General features: G+C 43.8%; 1 long non-coding RNA gene and 1 other non-coding gene across 2 annotated transcripts; both read right to left on the bottom strand.

Annotated features, from left to right (window-relative positions):
* Nucleotides 1–1201: 1201 nt before the first annotated feature.
* On the bottom strand, nucleotides 1202–8729 carry LOC132664460 (uncharacterized). Its single transcript, XR_009603685.3, has 2 exons — nucleotides 8377–8729; nucleotides 1202–1491 (listed from the first exon to the last, which is right to left on the bottom strand). It is a non-coding gene; the product is annotated as an uncharacterized LOC132664460 (long non-coding RNA).
* A 2253-nt stretch (nucleotides 8730–10982) lies between these two features.
* On the bottom strand, nucleotides 10983–11089 carry LOC132664904 (U6 spliceosomal RNA). Its single transcript, XR_009603896.1, has one exon. It is a non-coding gene; the product is annotated as a U6 spliceosomal RNA (small nuclear RNA).
* Between the last annotated feature and the right edge of the window lie 531 nt (nucleotides 11090–11620).

The raw sequence follows: 11620 nt of genomic DNA, 5'->3' as shown, positions 1-11620 counted from the left end.
TGAGGACGTAATCCTGGATGATGTGAGTGGGGTGCAGGGTAATCGCAAGGGTTCTAGTGAGTGAGAGAGGGAAGTAGAAGTCAGAGAAGGAGATCTGGGGAAGGAAGTAGAGGTCACAGGGATATGATTGCTGACTTTGAAGATGAAGGAACGGGGACCCTCTGAGGCAGGGGATGTGGGTGGCCTCTGGGAGATGGAAAAGGCAAGAAGACAGATCTTTCCTCCCCTAGGGCCTCCAGAACAAACACAGCACCTTGAGTTTAGCCTAGTGAGACCCATTTCAGATGTGTGACCTCTAGAACTGTAAGATAATAAATTTATGATGTTTTAAACCACTAAGTTTGTGGTAATTTGTAACAGCAGCCATAGGAAATGGACACACTGGTGTTTCTCCAGATGGTGTTCAGAGAAATAGGCCTTTTGAGGGAATATTAATGAAAATAATAAAAAGGTTCTCCAAGGCAAAAAAAAAAAAAGACGAGTTATAATAATTTTTAGACAATTTTCGTTTTAGAGAGAGCATGCAAATGGGGGCAGGACATAGAGGGAGAGACAGAGAGAGAGAGAGAGAGAGAGAGAGAGAGAGAGAATCTTAAGCAGGCTCCATGCTCAGCCCAACATAGGGTTCCATCCCACCTCCCTGGGATCATGATCTGAGCCAAAATCAAGAGCCAGATGCCCAACCAACAGAGACACCCAGGCCCCCCAACAAATTGTTATTGTTTTTAATCAAGTTAAATGAGGTATAATTTACACATAAAATGTACAGCAAAATGTTTACATTCTGTGTACAGGTCAATGAATTTGACGCATACGTACATCCATGTAACCTACCACCCCAATCAAGATATAGAACATGTACGTTACCCCAAAATGTTTTCTTGTGCCCCTCCCTATCCCTACCACCTGTCTCAAGTAACCACTAACTTGCTTTTTTCACTAGACAAATTATTTTTTCTTAAGTTTATTTATTTTGACAGAGAGAGAGAGAGAGAGAGCATGTGTGCATGAGCAGAGAAGGGCAGAGAGAGAGAGAGAGGGAGAGAGAGAATCCCAAGCAGGCTCCCTGCTGTCAGTGTGGAGCCTGATATGGGGCTCGATCCCACGGACTGTGACATCATGACCTGAGCCAAAATCAAGAGTCAGACGCTTAACCGACTGAACCACCCAGGCACCCCTAGACAAATTATTTTTAACTGCAGGGCTTCTCAGGATCTTTAATATGTCAAGAGAATTGTGAGACATGCTGTGACAGGGGGTTGAATCTCCAGACTTTTCTGATCATGGATCCTTTCGTTCTGGAACAGCTCACAGGATGAAGGGCTGTCACAACACACCTGAAAAATGCTTTCCTGCTCACCTGCTCAGCTCAGGCATTTCCTCCCTCGTTCAGTGCCCATCTCTATCTTTCAAAAATGTTCTCATGGTTGAGTGCCTCCAAGGAGTAGATGTTTCTCTCTGCTAAGTCTTGTATTCTTTGTTCCATATCTCCTGTAGCACGCACATGGCATAATGGTTAATATTATAGTAATATTATATTTGCATTATAGATACATGGTCATACAGTCTTTTTTGAGGGCAATGGGTGCTATTTGCTTTACTATTACATGATTACCAGGAAATGCTCAAGTGTTCATCAGGGAGTCAAAGAAGATATGCTCCAAGGTAACTCTCAAGCTGCCCTAGATTTGGAGCCTTCACTTGCTAAAACATTTTTAAACTCCGCTTCACTAACCCATCGCTATGTGAGTTTAATAGGCTATGGTGAATGACTCCCTCATCTTCTTACCCCACATCCAGCCCCAACACATTCCTGAGTACTGTGGATTTGACTTCTGAACGGTCTCTCCCATCCTTAGCTTCCTTTCTATGCCCTCTGCCACTGCCCTTGTCCAAGTTCTTATCATGTCGCACCTGCATTATTACAATGGCCTCCCGGCCATTTCCCATTTCCCATCCTCAGCCTTGTTTCTCCTCTCATCTATGTTCCATTGTAATGCCAGGATCCTGATCTTGTTCTTCTGCCTAAAAACCTGAACACAGTTGCCCATGGTTTATCAGATCACGTGGGAAGGGCTAGCGTGGCAAACATGGCCCTCCCCATGTGGGACCTTTGCCTCTTAGGCTTCATCTGCTGTTCTGCTTTTCCATGTCCCCTCCATTCCAGTGACTGTGGCTCCGCACAGCTTCATGGATACACTATGCCCTTTCAAGATGCCACGTTGTTCCTTCAACGTGGGATGCCCTTCCCCTCCTCCATCTGGCAAATGTCTCGTCATTGGAAGACCATTCCAAATATCACCCCAGGAAGACTTCTCATCTTCCCAAGGTGCAGTGAAAACTTCTGCTTCATTACCCGTCAGTGGTAACTGTATACACGTCTTTGGCAGAGCTCGTGTCTAATTGCATCACAATTATAATGTATTGGTTTAGATACTGTCTCCCTCACTATAATATGAATCGTGTGAAACACAAATGACCCCCTTTATCCTTGCATCCCCAGCTCTTAGCACAGTGCCTAGCAAAACATATCTGTGACTAATAACGGCTAACGCTTAATGAGCTTTTACTATGTGCCTGGGCACTGCACTAAGTATCTTTGTGGGTGAGCTTGATTATTTCACTTATTTCTCACACAGCCCTGTGAGGAACATTGTGTTAATGTTTCTGTTTTGCAGCAGAGAAAAATGAGCCTTGGCGTAGTTAGAAACTTTCTGGTGCAGCTATTTCTGTGTGTTTCATAAAACTGGTAACTGGTAGAACTTCTACTGGAACCTGGATTTATCCACTTGTTGTCCTTTTTTGTTTAAAAACTGTTTATTTATTTATTTTGAGAGACAGAGAGAAAGAGAGAGAGGGAGAGAGAGGGAGAGAGAGAGAAGGGGAGACAGAGACAGAGAGGGAGAGAATCCCAAGAAGGCTCTGCACTGTCAGTGCAGAGCCCAGGGCGGGGCTTGATCCCACCAACTGTGAGATCATGACGCCAGTCAAAATCAAGAGTCAAATGCTTAACCAACTGAGCCACCCAGATGCCCCTATCCATTTTTTTCTCCTAATATGAGCTATTAGTATTCCCTGAATGAATACATGAACGGTTATTTGAATATTTAAAATGTGTATCTTCAAGCAGCAGACCAGGACCATTTCCTTGGCTTGGTAAAGGGAGAGGAAGCCTCTGGGCAGAGGCGTTAACACAAGCAGAGCCTGAAGAGAAGGGGTGCAGACTCAGAGAAGTGAGAACACGTACCCCAGGATGCAGAGTAGTAAGTGACCGAGTCAGGATTTGAACTCATGTAGGTTTCCAGTATGGGGTCCCTGAAGCTTGGCTTCTGCTTCCAGCAGCCCCCATCTCCAGGGAAATTCCAACACTAAGCATTTCTGGTTGTAGGTTCAAGCAGTCAAGAGGGAGCCCCCTGTTCCCTGGGGAAGGCCGCTCCTATCTTCACTGCCAACCCCCACTCTCTCCTCGTCTCCACTTGATGCTGAACGTGGCTGGAGAAAGACAGCTGCTGTGTCACCAGGAGGAATCAGTGCTACTTAACAAGCACACACTTCCCTGGTCTGTTCACTCTTCCAGCCGTTTCAAACCCTACCCTCTCTGCTATACCTCTAGTATTCTCTCTCTCTCTCAACTCATGAACTTGACTCCTATTACAAGGAGAAATCTTAAACCCTACAGGAAACCTCTGGGAGCTTTGCCACTTTATTTACCAGCTTACCCACATTGGGCACATGTGTTCTACCTTCCCTCATATTAGTGGTCAGACTCTATACTCCCCTACTGGACTGGCCTCTGTTGTGTCCTCTGTCTCATCCTCTTCCACTGATGAGAACATACATCATCAGCAATTCTTCCCTCTCCCTCGATCAATCATCAATGGGTCACTCTCGTCCACATACACACATGCTGTAATTTCTACTCCCTGGGGCTTTGCATGTGCCGTTCCCTTTCCTTGCCATGCTGTTCCAGGAAATATTTGCAAAGCTTGTCTCTGTTTCCTTTGGATCTTTGCACAAGCATCCTCTCCTGACCATGATGTTGAAGAGTGCAAAAACTGCAGAGCTACGATCTCCTTTACTTTTGGAAGTAAAAAGAAGCAAAAATGTGAAAACAAAGGAAAGATTTAAATTTTTTTTAAAAAAGTGCAAAAATGTCACCCTCCCTATCCTGTTTTAATTTTTCTTCATAGTATTTACCACCACCTGACATGCTATAGACTATTCATTTGATCTTCCAGGGCAGGGTTTTTCTTTTTCTTTTTCTCTTTCTTTTCCATTGCTGTATCTCAGCATCTAGAACAATGTCTGGCATACAACAGACCCTAATGAATGTTTGTGTAGAAAGATGGCTTCAGTGACTTCCCTTCTCTGACATCCCTGCTGGTTGGTAGCAATGGTGTGATTTTTCCTTACAAAGAGGGACAGCTATTCAGAAGGATATTACCACCCACCGCTTTCACTCAGAAGTTCTTAGAGCAGAGCTTCTTAAACTTTGATGTGCATTTGAATTGCCTGGGAATCTTGTTAAAATTCAGCTTCGGATCCAGCAGGTCTGGGGGACCTGAGACTCTGAATTTCTAACCAGCAGCCAGGTAGGTCATGTAGATGCTGGCGATCCAGACCACACATTGAGTGGCAAGGCTGCTCTGCTCACCTTAAGCATGGTTCTGTTTTCTTTTTTTTAAGAAATGGAGCGAGTATACATATTTGCATAGCATATTTACATATTTACAGTGTAAACATGACCCTGAGTTCAAGCAGTTCTGGGGTCAGTGCAGCCATAGCTGCAGGACACTACATTTGTGCCAAGTTTCATCCATCATTATACATGCCACGGGAGGAACTGTTTGTAGTCTGTTGAATGATGACTGTCCGTTGTTCTGGGCAGATTTAGTTTTGTTTGGTTTTGGGGTGTGTGTGTGTGTGTGTGTGCGCGCGCAAGAATATTATTATTGATGCTAATAAGTTTCCTGGCAATTGTCTGTTGCAATTTGACATGTTTTGGCATGAAATCAGTACAAAGACAAGTCCTGTCTTTCTGCTCAGGTTATTATTACATCACTCTCCTTCTGTCCAGAGAACAATGTGGAGTGCTTCCTATGATAATCACCAGCATCAATTAGTTTTAAAATCATGGTCAGGGACTCCCCACGCGGAGTGTACAGTTTGTGTGTGCCACAAAGGGACCCGGCTGGGGAAGGGCAAGTGGAGACTGAAAACCAGTCAGCACCCCTTTGCCAGGTCAGGTGCTCTGGCTGGAGTTGCAATGCCTTCTTCACCGAGAGGGGGCGCCTTTTTGCAACTTGAATGAAACTACCTGATGTTTGCTAACTGGTCCTAAAGCTAGAGGGAGCTACAAAGGCAAATAGAGGGCGCTAAGCACAGCACTCTGGTTTTAGGCAAGTGGAGGTACAGGGGGCCACAGTACTTGTCCGGGTTCTTATCGGCATCAGCATGTAACATTTATTGACGTCTTATGATGCACAAGGCGCTGAACCAATTGTTGTACATACATTGTCTCATTTGTCCCCTACAATGACAACCCCCCCAAATTAAGTATTATTATTATTTATGTCATCCTTGCTTATAGAGATGTAAAACTTGGAGAGGTTAAGTGACTTGCCTAGGGTCACGAAGCTATGTTAAGTGTATTTTTACAAAATGTGCATCATGATTCTCAGGTGAGTATTAAATGATCACATGTCAAAGATTTTTAGTCTTTAATTTGTGTGAGAACCAGTAGGATATTAAAGCTTACCCAAAGAGCATTAGAGAATTTAGGTATATGCAGATGATTTAACAAAGAAATACAAGGAAAGCCTGGTAGCCTAGATAATGCCTCCCCACCCTCCAAAGATGTCCACATCCCGATGCTAGAACTTGTGAATACGTCCCCTTAAAGGTAAAAAGGACTTCGCAGATGTAATTAAGTTGTAGATTTTGAGATGGGGAGATTATTCTGGATTATCTGGTAGTGCAGTGTCATCACAAGCATCCTTATACAAGGGAGGCAGGAGTGTCTGAGTGAGAGACAGAAGAGTGAAAGCAGAGGCTGGAGTGATGCGCTTTGAGGATGGAGGAAGGGGCCACAAACTGCAGAATGTAGGTGACCCTGGAGGCTGGAAAAGCAAGGAAACACATCCTCTTGTAGAGCCACCAGAAGAAACCAACCCTGCTGGCACTTGATTTTAGCCCATGAACCTGATTTTGGACTTCTGACTTCTAGAACTAAGATAAGTTTATGTTGTTTTAAGCCCTAAGATGTGGTAAATTATCATAGCAGCAGCAGGAAATCAATACAGAAATATTACTGGATTAGATGGAAAGCTGGTTAATGTCCAACAGGGTCATAAACCATAACCCTTGGAACCAATTCTACCACCAGAGTTAAATTATTTGCATCTTAACTGGACCAAAATTTACAAGTTAACCTCTGCCCCTACAGAGACGAAAATTGCCTACTCAGTAGAAAGTCAAGTCCAAAAACTGCACCAAAAGAACACCCAGGAACCTCTTCTGCATATTCCCAAGTTTAGGATGTTGTTCTAGAGAGCTACAAAGTGGAGCAGCTAGGATTTGAACCAGGTTCTTCCAAGTGCAGAGCTTATGCTCTTAACTATTAATGGACATACCTTCTCACTAGCATTAGTTGGTAGAGTAGCAAGGCAGTCTGAGACAAAGAAAATTGTGCACAGAAACTGAGAACACAGCTCAAAGATTGCCAAGGTGAATTTACCAACTCATTCATGGTGCTGCCTGAACCAAGGATTCATTCCCTTCCTTGTGCCGGTGGTGGGAATTCCTGCTCTAGGGCTGTCTAGCTGGCTCAGTCTGTAGAGCATGCAATTCTTGATCTCAGGGTTGTGAGTTTAAGCTCCATATTGCACGTAGAGATTTGATTAAAAACAAAATCTTAAATAAATTCCTGCTCTAGCTCCCTGAGAACTTAGCATCAATGGTTTAGCTGGTTCCCGGTTGGCATAACTTGAGAGATGCAGTGTAAAGCTTGAATCCGCAACCCCCACCCCCCCACCTTGCTCAGGAGTAAAGGTCCCTGAAAGTCCCTTCTTTAAAAATATATTATGTGGTTAGGCATCATGGCACCTTGCCTAGTAAATGCTTGATAAAATCTTGACTTGCATGTGGTTTGGGGGAAGGGAGAGGTGAAAACTTTGGGGTTGGGGAAGAGCTAGCAGGAGCAAATGAGTTCTTGGCACTGGCATGGTACTTCTAAGAGATGGTGCAGTGAAGGTCCTAACTGAGGTTAGGAAATTTCATAGGGAAGTTGGACCTGTGGTAGGACAGGTGAAGTGTGGCCAGTGTCTTGAAAGAGGGCTGGAAAATGTAAGTTTACCTTTTAAGGCAATTATTCTAGACACTGATTGAGTCTTAGAACAAACTGGGGGGAATTAAGAAATACTAGTTCACTGACCCTACATGAGTTTTCTAGGGTTGCCATGACAAAGTAGCACAAAGTAGGTAAGCAAAAACTTACTTTCTCATAGTTTTGAAGGCTAGAAGTTCAAGATCAGTTGTTTTTTTTTAATTTTTAAAGTTTACTTATTTTGAGAGAGAGAGAGAGAGAGAGAGCATGCACGAGCAGGGGAGGGAAAGAGAGAGAGGGGGAGAGAGAGAATCCCAAGCAGGTTCCATGCTCAGCACAATGTGGGGCTCATACTAGATACTTTCTTGAGGTTTCTTTCAGTTCTAAGATTTCTTATTCTGGAGGAAGTTGTAAGGTTAGTTTACAGTGGTGCTGAGTGTTGGAGGAGACAGGAGGAGAGTCACTTGGTGCTAATGGCCACCACTGCAGCCATCCCAGCCCCCACCCCCCCCATTATCACCATTAGCAGCATCACCAACACCACTGGGTCTGCCACCATGTTAAATGTTTATTTATTTTGAGAGAGAGGAAGAGCCTGCACACGAGTGGGGAAGGGGCAGACAAAGAAGGACAGAGAGAATCCCAAGCAGGCTCCATGCTGTTTGCACAAAGCCTGCTGCAAGGCTCAACCCCACAAACCGTGAGATCATGACCTGAGCCGAAACCAAGAGTTGTAGTCTTCACCGGCTGAGCCACCCACGTGCCCCTTCACCACCATTATTACAAGCATCATCACCATCGCCAGTGCTGTCTCTATGCCTGCTGCCATCACCCCTCTGCCACAGGCATCAGCACATCGTCATGGAAAGCACCTCCGTCAAACTCCCATCCCACGTGCCTGTGCTCCATATTTCACCTTCCAAGGGACTGAAATGCTCCAGTTTAAGGCCGGGGCATGACCCTTCTTTTAATTTTTTCATTTAGGACTCGGCAGTAAACAGTGACATAACATAAACCTAACTAAACACGGATTAAGCAAAACAGAAACTTACTGGCTCATGGAAGTGAGAAGACCAAGGGCAGCTCTGGCTTCAGGCATGGCAAGATTCAGGGCTCCCAGATGTAATCACGTGTCTCTGCCTGCCGCATGCTTTGTGCTCTGTTGGCTCAGTCTCAGGCTCCCTGAGGGGGTAAGATGGCAGGTCTAGCCTCTCGTGTCCTCTCAGATTTCTGGTACAATAAGAAAGAAAGGCATAGCATTCAATAATTCAAAAAATACTTATTGAGGGCCACTACATGTCAAGGGCTCCTCTACGTGCTGGGGATGTAGAGAGAAAGAGGTAGGAGAGCTTTGGGTCATCCTGGGGCTTTCACACGAGAGCCCTTGGGGGCTCTGATTGGACTGTCTTTGGACACGTGCTGTCTGTGGACCAATCACTGTAGCCAGGAGTATGTGATACGCTAATTGGCTTGGGCTGGGTCACGTGCCCCACTTACCAAATGCCAGTTACTTTTTGAGTGTCGGGCACTCAGTCATAGTGATATTTGTGGTGTGCTCCCAGGGCATAACCCAGGGACTTGCATAATAATAAGCAAATGAGAAATGACATGAAACCAGTGAACAACTGAGTAAGCAAAAGAGAGAAAGCGTGATAGGCAAATGTATAAAAACACATTAAAAGCGGACAGATCTGAACAAGTCAAACCATACAATGATGGCCATCAGTTGCCAGAGAACAGATATAGTATTCACTGTAGATTATTTGCCAAAAATACTTGCGCTGTGTTTTTCTTATCAGGATAAGAAAATCCTGCTCAGTATTCTGGGCAGCATTAGAAACAAAAGGAAACTTACTTGTAGTTACTTTCAGAGTTGCCCTTGGGGCCAATAAAACCCAGGGGTCACTCTGGGTCTAGCACTTTGAGGAGCTCGTGAAAGAAGAATTGGAGACAGCTCACAGCTGGCAGCTAAAATATGTTGATGTCATTATGTAAATGTCTGCTACCTTCACTTTTCCTCTTTCACTGTCTCTGCCTGCTATGGGCGCCTGGGAAACGTTTCTCCCCAGTGCCTGGTGTTCTCGGGCAAAGCTTTCAATCCCTTTGATAGAGGCTGCCCTCTGTGTTCCTTTTATGCATATTTCAATTGGTAAAAAAAAAAAAAAAAAAAGTACAAGTGAAGAAAAAAGTCTAGAAAAATTTACACCTGTAAAACTTAGCATGTAAAAGAGCCTTTCACCGGTCCTGGATTCTAAAAGTTTGGTTCCATCTATCTTGTACAACACCTAGATGGGTCAGCACTTGAAGGAATGTGTGTGATTTTAGTCATTCCGCCACTCAAGGAAGGACATGTAGAGGACACATCAGAAGAGGCAAACTAAATTATTAAGAGGAATCTACATCTGAGCAAGAGCTCAAAAGGTATGGATTCAAGTATGGAAAGACCAAAGCTTTGAAGAAATAAGCAAATGTTATGAATTCACGAAAGACATAGAAAGTATGTCTGTAAGTAAACTTGTTGACCAAATTTCAGTGGACCCAAATAAGAGGGGCACCCATGAAGTTTCAAAGGGCTAAAAGAATTACAAATATTGAGTGTGAGTGTTTTAAACAATGGAGATAAACACATGAAATTCAGTGACTTTAGAAGGAACAGTGTTTGAAAAGATAAAGTCCTTAAGAATTTGCGTAAATTCATGGACGACAGACCAAGAGTGAATCTCCTGACCCTGGAGGACGGTCTAGATGAAGCCCTGCCAACAAAGGACAATCGCGTCCACCCTCAATGCTTCTGTCAGAGATGGAGCGTAAGACAAGTGCTCAGAAGGATCACGGGCAGGCTCGGGACAGCTCCCAGCAATGCTTTGAGAATAAACAAGGAGATCTGCTGATTATTTGAGGGTTTGGGTTTTTTGTTTTGTTTTGTTTTTGTTTTTAACATTTATTCATTTTTGAGACAGAGAGAGACAGAGCATGAACGGGGGAGGGGCAGAGAGAGAGGGAGACACAGAATCGGAAGCAGGCTCCAGGCTTTGGGCCATCAGCCCAGAGCCTGACGTGGGGCTCGAACTCAGGGACCGCAAGATCGTGACCTGAGCCGAAGTCGGACGCTCAACCGACTGAGCCACCCAGGCGCCCCGTTTTGTTTTTGTTTTGACACGGAGGGTTATCATTAGAGTTAACACCATGAATAAATGATTAAGCAAATGATAAATGAAAATGACGAATAGAGGGCTTTTTGTAACTTTTAATTTTGAAATAACTATAGACTCATAGGAAGTTGCGAAAAATAGCGCAGTCACATATGTCCTTCATCCAGCTTCCCCTAATGGTGAAAACAAGCTGTAGTATGATATCAAAGCCAGGACATTGACATTAGTATATTACCGTTAACTAGACTACAGACCTCATTTTGCTTTTATAATTTTTTTGATTTTATATGTAGTTTATTATGAAGATGACATTGCCACAAATGTATTTTATAAATTATAATGAGTATGTCAAAGTCTGCTATAAATTTTTTATTCCTCACCACCAAAGAACAAAAACCCTATGAGCTGTGGCTAAGAAAGTAATCACTGTTATAATCCATTCTGGATTCTTATTCCTCCAAATTTTATTAACCCTCCTCGATACGCTTTACACCCCTCGCGTACTGAAACATATGGAACGCTTCACGAGTTTGCGTGTCATCCTTGCATAGGGGCCATGCTAATCTTCTCTGTATCGTTCCAATTTTAGTATATGTGCGGCCGAAGCGAGCACATTTTATATTTTTTTTTAAACTAGGCTTCATGCCCAGGGTGGAGCCCACCATGGGGCTTGAACTCACAACCCTGAGATCAAGACCTAGGCTGAGATCAAGAGTCAGACACTTAACCGACCTAGCCACCCAGGTGCCCTTGTTTTTATCATTTTTGAAGACTGCATTCATTTGTGTGTGTCCGTGTCTATGTAATTGTATTTCGTGAATAGATTCATATAACTACCATCACAATCAAGACACAGAGCCGCTTTGTCACCATGGGAGAACTCCTTCATGCTACCTCTTGTATTCCCACTTTCCTATCCTTTCCCTCCCCTGGCAACCATCAATCTACTCTCCATTTCCATGTGGGGTTTTGGGGTCATTTTTTTTATAATGTTACAGAAGTAGAGTCATACTTCAAAAGGTATGCAACTTTTACAGACTGACTTATTTCATTAAGCATAATGCCCTCGAGGATCATTCAGGTTGTTGCACATTCCAATACTTCATTTTTCTTGTTGAGCCGTATTCCCTCCTTATGCATATCT

The sequence above is a fragment of the Panthera onca genome, chromosome F2 (genome assembly GCF_046562875.1).
Source record: "Panthera onca isolate mPanOnc1 chromosome F2, mPanOnc1 haplotype 2, whole genome shotgun sequence".
Classification (NCBI taxonomy): Eukaryota; Metazoa; Chordata; class Mammalia; order Carnivora; family Felidae; genus Panthera; species Panthera onca.
The sequence above is the reverse complement of the archived record's forward strand: the minus strand, read 5'-3'. Positions and strand labels throughout refer to the sequence as shown.